Below are 12,512 nucleotides of genomic sequence, written 5' to 3'. Positions count from 1 at the left end.
ATGAACGGTCTTGAAAGGGTGAAAGGTCTTTAGTCATAATGTTTTACTATTTTGAAAACACTGAAGACATAAACTATGAATAAACAAACTAGCACACACATTAACAAAGCCAAAATCAAGAATTACATCATAGCACATCAACAGTAGTAAAGTTTGCTTACTTTTACAGTTTGAGATTTCCTGTTGTACTGGTACTGAAGACTGTGAGGGTCCACCTCAAGTACCAGCTAGCACTGTCAGCTTTACTGTCAAAGCTGTAAAAAGGCTTATCCACAAGGCTCTTCTGTAGGACAAAATAGGAAATAGTGTAAATACAAAGAATTTAAAATAGTATTGATAAAAAAAATTAAAAAGAATCTTTCCACATCATAGTGCTTGTCTTAGGCTGATCCTACACTGAAATGCCTGTGTACTGAAATGAATGGTCTGGCTCTGGTCTCAGGGGAGGAGTCTTGATTGCTGCCCACTGAGATGACAAGGTAACGTCTGTTGTGCTCCACTTCACAACACACACACACACACACACACACACACACACACACACACACACACACACACACACACACACACACACACTTAACATTGAATCTTCACAGGTTTTTTCACATACTCTTGCATTACACTGTAACTTCTCTGTTTACAATTCAGGCTGATATCAAGTACTCTTGTTCAATACAACAGCCACGTGTATTTAGCAGTATATAAGAAATTATTACACAAATACATATATATTAAAAAAAAAAAAAACTACAGTATAAACTTTCCTTGACGTAACTGCCACAATACTATCACAATTTTAGGAGATCCCAAGTGTGCTTGGGAGTAACTATCACAATTTTAGGAGACCACAAGTCTGGTAAAGTGACAGTATCAACCAATAAGAAAAAAAAAACTATAAGAACATTTCCACCTCCTTGTGCTTGTCTTAGGCTGATCCTACACTGAAATGCCTGTGTACTGAAATGAATGGTCTGGCTCTGGTCACAGAGGAGGAGTATGTTGGCTGCTGCTCCACTGAGATTCTCTAAGGACATGACAAGGTAGCACCTGTTGTACTCCACTTCACAACACTGTTCAACACACACACACAAGCACACACGCACACGCACACGCACACGCACACACACACACACAGGTCAGAGAGGACACACACACACACACACACACACAAACACACACACACACACACACACACACACACAGGTCAGAGAGGCAATCTATACCCATCTCCATGTCTGTGGGAGGTAATGGACAGAGGAGTGCTATGATCTTAAAAAAAAAAATGTAACCTCAAATTTGATCATGGCATGGTAACAACACAAAATATGTTTTTATCTTCTAGTCTTATATGTTGTAACCCAAGAAAACAAGGAAAGAATAGGATATCTACTGTATCTGTCTTGATGTCTGTTTTTATGTGCAAGACCATCTGTTGCAGATTAGATTTAAATATTTCTCAGTCTCATTGACATTTAGCAAGAATTTCACAGGGTTATCTTTGTACTCAAGGACAAAGGGAAGGCGGCATGCATGCGCATGGTAAACAAAAGAGCACAGGGGTCTGTCACTGTCTTAGCAACTTGAGGGACAGCAACAGACCTATGAGTCTAAATCTGTTATGTCCCCACAAACTATAGCCCATGAACACCAAACAAAATTGTGCGGTTAAAATACAGTATGCTTATATAGCCGTTTCATATAGAAACCACACATTTGGCCTGTGTGTTCAAATGTCCATAACAGTAAAAAGACTTAGAGAGCATAGATAATTAACTTTAGCATCTGCTGGGATTCAACATATATCCCTGAGAATAGTTGCATTGCAGTGTCTGTTACAGTTAGTGTTACAGAGTATGATACATTTTCCAAATACATTAAACAAAAGTAGATATACTTAATACATAACATCAAAGCCTCTTCATTGAGATGTATATATTTCATGTAGTAATAGTCAAAATAAAGGTGCTTACTGTGATGATGATGTTCAAAGCCAAGTTCACTTGCTTGAATGGTAGCGCTGTAGTTCTTTGTGGGGGGGTCAACCGTCACCTTTTCACAATAGCAGACCATTAAACAAACCTAAGAAAACAAAAGAAAAAGACAGCGCTTAAAATACACCACCATGAACAGAGTATGGTGAATAGATAAGTTACAGTACATGTACTGAGTAAATCCAACAGCACTGAACTTTGATATGGCCAAATCTGTTCATGGTCCTTAGTAAACAAAAATGTACAATTCTCACAGGATTACCACTTCTCTTTCCCTCTCCCATGTGTTAGTCTGTGAGTTAATGTGGACGTGGATAGAGAAACAAGCTCAGGCATAGACAAGGAAACTGTATGATGCATTCAGAGTCCAGACACCTCCTAGTGGGCTTGAGCAGGGTGTCACAGGAGTCCATGAAGCCACCTGCCACAGCAAGTCCTCCCATGCCAATGATACAAGATCTGATGTCCTGCCGACAGTGGTGGTGATGGCTCAAGGACTCTAGACAGCTGAGGGTCCCCATAAAGATCGCACTGGAGATGGAATGGCATGCCCAACATCTAACAGCTATCTCATTAAGGATCCTGTGACCTCAAATGTCTTACAGAGGGTGTAGAAAAATCACCTTCACTCTTAGGCCTTCACAGTCACATTATCGGAACCCTGTGGGTGGCTTCACACTTTCTTTGGTGGGTAAACATGTCTTGACAGTTTTCTTGACCCCAAGTCAAGTCATAATGTAAGAATTAGATGCCTTTGGCTCAACACCTCCTTGACTCCAAACAGCTGAACTAGTGTTTCTAGATGAATATGATAAGAGAGATCAGCGCCCGGCTATCGCATAGACTTAATATCTTCAGTAATATAACACATTTATGCCCTTTATGCACAATTTACATTTAATTCCAGATACCTTACTGTTAAATATTACATTTCAACATAGACACAACACTTTTACATTTATAGGTCCGTAACACCTAGATGTACATGTGCATCAAGTGCAGAAGTTTGGTGGTCATGCGAATCAATGGTCAAACCCATCTTTTTCACTTCATTTTCAAACAGAATACAGATCATTTTGCAATCTAATTGACCTACAGTATGTGTGTTCAGTACCATTTGAATAACACACAGTAGCAGCAGTTGTGTGTGCACTCAGGCTTGAGTCCAAAGAGCAGCTGCTGTACAAATTCATAGGGGTGTGAAGGTACACTGACAAGTGCTTCAAAGGCCATCAGCAGTTGATGGAGGAATCTGACACGAACTTCACAGGGTTATCTTTATCCTCAAGGAAACAATGTGGTGCCAGTGAGATAGCGATAAGGACATGACTCCTAAAGAGACAGCTGTTCCTGTCTATTGGACTTGCTTTCTATCCATAATCAAAAGTTTGGGAGAGGATAAAAATCAAGCATCAGTTTACATCAGTATCCATTGTCATTGGCTCTATACACAATGACAATACTTATTTCCAAAAAAACAGTAGGCTAAACAAATAAAATGTACGGTAACACTTTATTTTAAGGGGTCCTTGTTTCAGTGTATCTACCTATGTAACAATATGTATACATACTGATACTTATGTTGTCTATAAATAATGTATTTTTGTGTACCTTTGCTGAAAGTTACCATACAAACCTGCCTTACTTGTTCAGCCAGATCTACTCATTGGCAAAAGAAGTTGAACACGCCCACTGATTTGAGCGAAGTCAGAACACGAAGCCAGGCAACTTGCTTCCTTCAGATATAGGTGTTGTTATAACCTCTATGTACACTCTCAAAGTTTTCAATACTTACGTTTGTCTGCTGGGACCCTAACCACACTACCACAAAAGTGTAATAACAACAACAATAACAACAACAATAACACTAATAATAATAATAATAATAATAATAATAAGTGTTATTGCAATAGCACCTTTCATACACAGAATGAAGCTCAAAGTGCTTTACATTTTGAATATTTAAGACATTAATAGAGAAGAAAATAATAATGATTTTAACTTTGCTAACAAATGCTTAGACCCCGTTGATGCGAATTCTAAGTGGTTAGCTAATATTTGTTGTGATCTTACTACATGTGTAGGCCTACTAATGATCTGTAGGTGCACAACAATACATGTATGGACAACATTTGTATGTGATATTACATATATATGGTTACATAGGTTAATGCACTGTACTTCATTATGTTGATGCACAGGAACAAGGACCCCTTCAAGGAACACGCCACAGTTTTATGAAATTAGGTTTGGGTTGGGTTACTTACGGTCTCCCCTAGAGTTTGATAAGTGAGCAAACTTTTTTGCTCATCTGCATGCATTGTCTTAGTCTGGCAGCGCACCCACTAGCTTAGCATAGTGAATGGAATCTCTCGTTGCCTGATAGCATCGTGAGTGAATACGGAGGTGACAAGAAGTAATTAGGGATTTTATTTGTTGTGGGACACATACTGTAGATCTGTTTGGTAAGCATTCTGTGCAGGGGCTCAAAGTGTGTGACCTGTGTGATCTGATTGCTTCTTATCTGTTCACTTACTGTACAGCAAGTGACATCATATCTGCTTAACAGAACATCTGAGGCTTGACCCAAAGAAGGTGAGATTTACAGACTGAAAATATCACAAAACAACTAGTCAACTAAAGTTGATTTATATAGTGCATTTCATACACACTAGGCAATTCAATGAAAACAAACAAAGAATAATAAAAGCATAATAGTAACCGCATAGCAGGTAAAAGCTGCTTAACCATCTATAGTTCTAACAATGGGGTTTTACTAACAAGTGTTTATCCAGAGATCTGAGAGATCTGGAGGGTGTGCACTGCTGAAGCATGTCTGATATAATAAAGCAGTAGTGCTATAAAGTCAATTATGTGACTGGGAGCAGGTGTTGGAGTAATGTGGTCAGTTCTTTTTCCGAAAGAAAAACATGCTACCTGCTGCTGCATATTGTATCACCTGAAGACCTGTGAAAAGCCTATTGCAGTAATCAACCCTGCTGGAGACATATGCATGCATGAGTTTTTCTAAATCATATTTTGACACCAGACCTCAAGTTTGGTAATGCTTTCTTGTGGCAATTAAGATCACTGACAAGGAAAGAGATTTTGCGAACGTTTTGAAAATTCTGCGACATCCAGTTGTTAACTTGGTTATTACATTGTCATTCAAAGGGACCATTGCCATTAGGCGACAGGACCAAGTAAATTTGGGTGTCATCAACATAGCTATGAGGTAATCAAAATGTTCTTGAAGATTTGTCCAAGAGGGAACATATAAACAATTGATAAGACGTTGGTGTTGATGTACAGTTGCAGAGGTTAACAAAGAAGCTCCTCGGTTGTAGATATCATTTGAGCTAATTGATAACTATACAGGTAAATCCAACCCAATATTCAAACCATTTAAAACATTAACTTAAACTCAGTATCTTAACAGTATTGACAAGATCAATCCGTTACATATAGTTATTAAGATTTAAAGGTATTTATGGTATTTTGGCGACCCTAGAGCTCTGCCAAGTCACCATATATATATTTATTTTTTCGTTTGTCGTTGTAACTACTTCTCATGGCTGTACATAATGGAAATGTTTTTGTTGTGGAGTCAAAGGACTAACAACAGGCAATAACTACTGTATATCTACTGACAAGGTAATATTTTACGATTCTCTCAAAATCTTCTGGTCGTGAAGTTGCATTGCTGGTTCTCTCTGTAGCGACCCGCTACAGCTATACTCTAAGCTATGCTGGTTGAACAATTCCCCTATTACAAGTTAATTTACCATCAAATTCGCTTTGTAGACGTCATATTAAAGTAAAGATAGTACATTGCGTGCCTTTAAAATTTAAAAATGTACATTTTTGTTATTCGTCCTTAAGGTTTCAAGTGTTGTCTGTGCAAGTTCAATTAGTTAATGTAATATCCATTCACCAGACTTCACCATGGGTGATGCGTTGATGGAGGAGTTTGGGGCGGCGGCTCCTTTTCTGAGGAAGTCGGACATGGAACGCCTGGAGGCCCAGACTCGTCCTTTTGACATTAAGAGGGCCTGCTTTGTGGTGGACCCTGAGGTTGAATACGTGAAGGGAATGATCCAAAGCAGAGTCGGTGACAAAGTCACTGTTCTTACTGAGTTTGTTAAGGTAATGTTTTACTTATTGAATTACTAGTATCATATAAATATATATTTGTCATATTAATATTATTTTGAATTCACTCACAATCTATACCCATTACTATGTAGATGCAATTTTGTCATACTTTTTATACTTTTCTCAGACTACATTTCAATTTAGCTGCTTGGATTGAGAACAAAAAAATGTCCAAAGACACTGATTTTGTTTGCATCTCACAGACTGTCACTGTGAAAGAGGCAGATGGTCACCAACAAAACCCGCCGGGTTCACCTTCCTGCTGTGCTGTTTAACCTCAAAGAGCGTTACGCAGCCTGGATGATCTATGTGAGTACAGAAATTAACTTTTATCCCATAGTGGCAAAAACAACTGGCCAACCTCATCCTATGATCTTTTTCGGTAACACTTTACGATAAGGGTACATGAATTCTCATGAATTCATGCATGAATTAATGCATGAATCATGCATTAATTCATCCCATAACATATCATGAATCATTATGACTTAACATGAATTCACTGATTGTCATTAATGAATTCATGCATAAACAACTCATCATCTTAAGCATTAAGTACGGTTGGCACATCATCATGAATCATGATTAATTAAGCATGGTCATGATGACTTTTTGTCTGACAAAATCGTGGACGTCACTGTCATGGAGAAAAAAGAAAAGTTATTACACATGAATTCATGTTAACTAAATGTTATGAGTTATCATGAGTTAATTCATTAACTCATGCATTAATTATACATGAAAATCTCATTAATTAACGAATGAATTGTCTGTCATTAATGACATCAGGTATGGACAACAAATCATCTTGAGCATTAGGTACAGTGGATAAATCATTAAGAATAATGATCAATTACACATGATCATGTTGATTTCTTGGTTTTTGAAATGTGTTCCAAGGGGTAAGTAAACTATACATTAACTCATCATGAACTAATAAAGATCATTTTCAGAGAATATCGAAGAATCCACATTGTTTAAATATAGGCACGTCCTCATTAGCTAAGCATTATATTTTCATTAGTTAATCATGTCTGTGGCCCCTCAGGTAAAGTGATGAACAGGTTGTTATTAAAGTATGTACACCTATTAATACCCTGTGGTGACTGATGGAACATACATACAACTTGTAAAAGTTCTCTAAATGCATGTCATTATTCACCACTTTAGTTGAGGGGCCACAAACATGATGAACTCATGAGCAATTCACCGTTAATTAATGTAAATTGACTATTTATGCATGACTATAAACTTCATTCACACATTTTAAAGCACAACCTGTTCATCACTTTACCTGAGGGGCCACAAACATGATTAACTAATGAAAATATAATGCTTAGCTCATGAGGACATGCCTATATTTAAACAATGTGGATTCTTCGATATTCTCTGAAAATGATCTTTGGAACACATTTTTCAAAAACCAAGAAATCAACATGATCATTGATCATCAGTCTTAATGATTTACCCACTGTACCTACTGCTCAAGATGATTTGCTGTCCATACCTGATAACACAATTAATTCATGTTATTAAATGAGATGTTCATGTATAATTAATGCATGAGTTAATGAATTAACTCATGATAATTCATTACATTTAGTTAACATGAATTCATGTGGTATTACTTTTCTTTTTTCTCCATGACAGTGATGTCCACGATTTTGTCAGACAAAGTCATCATGACCATGCTTAATTAATCATGATTCATGATGATGTGCCAACCGTACTTAATGCTTAAGATGATGAGTTGTTTATGCATGAATTCATTAATGACAATCAGTGAATTCATGTTAAGTCATAATGATTCATGATATGTTAAGGGATGAAGTAATGCATGATTCATGCATTAAGTCATGCATGAATTCATGAGAATTCATGTACCCTTATCGTAAAGTGTTACCTATTTGGCTTACGGTAAATATATTCTGATGCTTCATATTTTCACACTGGTAATAATCAATTGAATGTTTATTTGTACAGACCTACTTTGGGTTGTTCTGTGTCACCGTCAATCCCTACAAGTGGTTTCCAGTGAGTGTACAACCAGGAAGTTGTTGTTGCTTACAGAGGCAAGAAGAGGAGTGAAGCTCCTCCTCACATTTTCTCCATCTCTGACAATGCCTACCAGTACATGCTGGCAGGTAAGGATCTTCTGTTGAAATAAGAACTTAATTTCTGTGCACATTTCAGGAAGAACAGGCTAATAGCAATCTGGGCAAGTTCCGCAAGCTGCAGCATGAGCTGGACGAGGCTGAGGAGAGAGCTGATATAGCTGAGTCTCAGGTCAACAAGATGAGATCCAAGAGCCGTGATGCAGGTGGCAAGGTGAGAGCAACAGTTGCACAACTAGAACTCAATGTCATATACTTAGATCACTGTGTTGTTATGTTATCAATATATGAATATATTAATATAATTGCCATAACCAGTATCTGCATATTATTGTAATACACTGTACTATATATTGTTGCCTTTAGCAGAACTAGGCTCTCTAATAGAGTATACAATTATTCATAATCATCAGGGCTCAAGAATTGGCCCTAGCCATTAGCCAAATGCTGGCAAAATGTGAAAGTGGCTGGTAGATTAATATTAGTTCATTTTGACCCCTAACAATCATGTTTATCCACATATTGCTGACTATGTTTTTGCTGTATCACAGAAAGGACACGAAGAAGAGTGAAGCTCTCATGATGGACGTCTATGAAAAGTTATTGTTTGCCGTGTTTTAGTTTTCAATATGGAATGCATTCCAATACAATCACTTAAAAAGCGTTTCTGTTGTTTGTACATTCTTAAAATACTTACTAAATTTACTACTTATAAAAAATACTTATAAAAGACCCCACCTATACATTCACATGCAGTACATTCACGGGCTATGCTATGAGCAAAGTTTGCCTATTATAAACTTCATTAAACTGACAGTCATGCTTGCTGGGACCAAATCAGCAGATTAACAGGTCTGAGTTAAAAATTCCATATAATCCCAGAAAATAAACCTACTTGGTGTACTTGCATTACATACACTCTCACAGGCGCATGCCACTTAGTCAGCACAAAGAACTACTGTACATCCACCTGGGACAAGTGGAAAAGATACATTCAGCACTCAACATCATCTCTTCCAACCTGAAGCTGCAGCTACTTAAAAAAACACATCAACCAAACTCAAACCCCATCCTGCTGTTTTGAAATTACCAGTGTGAACATATTTTCAGGTTCATTTCTTCAAGTCAATTACCACTTAGGCTACTTAACTTTGCAAGTGTCACAAATGAAATGAAAAAGGAAAAAAGGATCATGACTAAGAAGCAACCTGTGGACCATTACTATGGGATGTGAGGTGCACATAATGATTCCCTGCCTGATTTTAGGAGATCCTGAGTCTGCTTGGGAATAATTATCACAAGGTTAGGAGATATCCTAACTAATCCTAATCCTAAAAAGTCCTACATGCGTATTATTTTGAAAACAGTGAAGACACAAACTATGAATAAACAAATGACCACACATCAACAAAACCAAGTCAAGAATTATATCACAGCATACACTCAACATAGTAAAGCCTGCTTACATTTACACCTTGAGATCTCCTGTTGTATTGACACTGAACTGTGACAGTCCTCCACAAGGACCAGAAAAAATCTTCCATCTTTCCGTTTTGCTGTCAAAGCTATAAAAAGGCTTATCCGCAGATTCTTCTGCATAAAAAAGGAAGAAAGAGAGAAAAAAAGAGTATTAAAGCATAGTATTTAAAAATAGAATAGATACAGTACATTCATAATATGAACGTTTTCAATGATTTAAGGTGCTTAAATCGCTACTTCTGTCACACTGACCTTAAACTAAGTCAATCCATCTAGTACTCGGTAAAAAACAATATAAATCTTTCCATGTCCTTGTTCTTGTCTTAGGCTGATCCTACACTGAAATGCCTGTGCACTGACATGAATGCTCTGGCGGAAGAGTCTGTTGGCTGCCGCCCCACTGGGATTCTAAGGACATGACAAGGTAACACACACACACACACACACAGGATTGAGGCAGGTCAGAAAGGATCTCCCTGTCTGTGCTGGGTTCAAACTTTTTGTTAACCACAAATTTGACCAATCTCCTTCTTAAATGGATGATCAAATCAGTGTTTTTCAGCAATAACCAAATCTCATTTAAAACAAATGAAAATTGAATTTCAGTAATTACTGAAAAAGATGTATACCATCAATAAATACAACATGTAAGTAACCAATGTCCATAGGCAGCAAAACATATATTTTTTTCTAACAAATAGTTAACAAATACAACCACCCAAATTTGATTTGTTGTAAACAGTTGTAAACCAAGAAGCAGAGGAGAATGAAAAGGAGAATAATAGCAATGATAAATCTATACCTTGATGTCTGTTTCATGTGCAAGACCATCTCAATTGCAGATTAGAGTTAAACATGTCACAGTCTCATCGACATTTAGCAAGAATTTCCCATGGCTATCTTTGTACTCAAGGACAAATGGAGGGAAATGTGCATGTGACTCATAAACAAAACAGCACTAAGGCTTGAGTGTCACTTTCTTAGGAACAGAGACCTATGAGTGTCTATGGTCAGAGGACACTCCCAAGAGAAGGCTACAAGGCAATGCACTGCAACAGGACCTCACTCTGTTTTGTCCCATATCAGCCCATGAACACCACTGTACCCAAAACAATGTTGAAATCACGCCATTTGACATATATTTGTGAAATTAATGTAAAACATATTGCAGTTAAAATACAGTACGCTGATATAGCAGTTTCATATAGAAACCATACATCTGATCTGATAGTTCACATCATAGTTCAGTGATAAAATAAAATAAAAGAAAGACAGTGCTTTAAATCACAATGAACAGAGTATATTCAATGAATAAAAAGTACTGAGTAGATACTGTACAATAACACTGAACTTTGATTATGGCCATGCCACATCAGTCCTTAGCAAAAAAAAGCATACATTTCCCAAAGGATTACCACTTATCTGTCTCTCTTCCATGGCTCAGTCTGAGAGTTCATGTGGACATGGATAGAGAAACAAGCTCAAGCATAGACAAGGAAAATATATGATGCATTCAGAGTCCAGACACCTCCTAGTGGGCTTGAGCAGGGCATCACTGGAGTCTGTGTAGCCACCAGCCACAGCAGGTCCTCCCATGCCAATGACATAAACCCTCCAAGAGGAGATGTGATGCCCTCCTGGCAGTAGTGGTGATGGCTCAAGGACTCTTGACAGCTGAGACTGAACACCATAAGGGTTACACAAGGGATGGAATGGCATGTCTAACATCCCACAGCTATCTAAAGAAGGATTTGGGAGAATAGAGGTCGTGGATCTTGTGACCTCAAATGTCTCACAGAGGGTGAAGAAAAATCACCCTCACTCATGCAACACCACAGTCACATTATCGTAAGCCTGTGTGTGACTTTATACTTTCTTTGGTGTGTAAACATGTCTTGAGTTGACCCCAAGGCAAGTTGCTTAGCAGTATAAGACCCAGAGGCCTATTAGCTCAACACCTCATTCACTTTGTGGTGTGAACAGCTGAACTAGCTTGTAGAGATTGATAGTATAATCAGTAGTATAATGGGTGATTTCCCTTACATTTCATTCAGTCTCTTATTTATAATATTAATATACATATTTATAATGTTATATAACAACGCTTTTATATTTGTGGATCTGCAAGCATCTAGTGTGCATGTGTCGCTATGAAGTGCAAACATTGTGTGGTCATGCGAATCAGTTAAAAATGGCCAAACCCAGATCTTCAACTCATTTTTAAATAAATTATGAATTAAGTATTTGTTCTTAATTAAACTTTTGTAAATAATTGTCCTGCGTGTTTCAGCACGATCTGTTTAACACATAGTACAGTAGGAGCAGTTGTGTGTGCTTTCTGACCTCTGAGTCCAAACAGCAGCTGCTGTACAAATTCATAAGGGTGGGCAGGACATTGATGAATGTGTCAAAGGCTATCTACAGTTGATGGAGGAACCTGAGACTAAATTCACAAGGTTATCTTTGTCCTCAAGGAAACAATGCAGTGAGTGACAGTAGTGCAGTGCTTGATCTACTAAAAAGACAGCTGTGGTTGTTGTTGAACCAGTTTCCAAACTAGAAGACGTTTAAGGGCACAAGGCAATATTTTTCTTTGCTATTCGTCCTCAAGAGACAATTATCTCCTATCCACAAACAAAAGTTTGAGAGGGGGGGGAAAAATCAGTTTGTCATTGTCCTTGGCTCTATACACATTGGGAATACTTATATCCAAAGAAACAACAAACACAATGTACAGTTTCAAGATAACAAATCCACAAAAGGGAGATCCACA

General features: G+C 37.6%; 1 long non-coding RNA gene and 1 pseudogene across 2 annotated transcripts in view; one reads left to right on the top strand and one right to left on the bottom strand.

The window, feature by feature from the left end:
* The window catches only part of LOC134065848 (uncharacterized), a 42,303-nt gene extending 32,051 nt beyond the window's left edge, over positions 1-10,252 (bottom strand). The window contains exons 1-4 of one of the 2 annotated variants that reach the window (XR_009936331.1): positions 9,992-10,252; positions 9,727-9,853; positions 1,971-2,079; positions 162-283 (exon numbers count right to left, since the gene is read on the bottom strand). This is a non-coding gene — a long non-coding RNA (uncharacterized LOC134065848). The remainder of the gene's footprint in view (positions 1-161; positions 284-1,970; positions 2,080-9,726; positions 9,854-9,991) is intronic. The other variant, XR_009936330.1, reaches the window with a different exon arrangement.
* Positions 4,322-8,872, top strand: LOC134065845 (myosin-6-like; annotated as a pseudogene).
* Positions 10,253-12,512: the final 2,260 nt, after the last annotated feature.

This window comes from Sardina pilchardus, chromosome 19, assembly GCF_963854185.1.
Source record: "Sardina pilchardus chromosome 19, fSarPil1.1, whole genome shotgun sequence".
Classification (NCBI taxonomy): Eukaryota; Metazoa; Chordata; class Actinopteri; order Clupeiformes; family Clupeidae; genus Sardina; species Sardina pilchardus.
The sequence above is the reverse complement of the archived record's forward strand: the minus strand, read 5'-3'. Positions and strand labels throughout refer to the sequence as shown.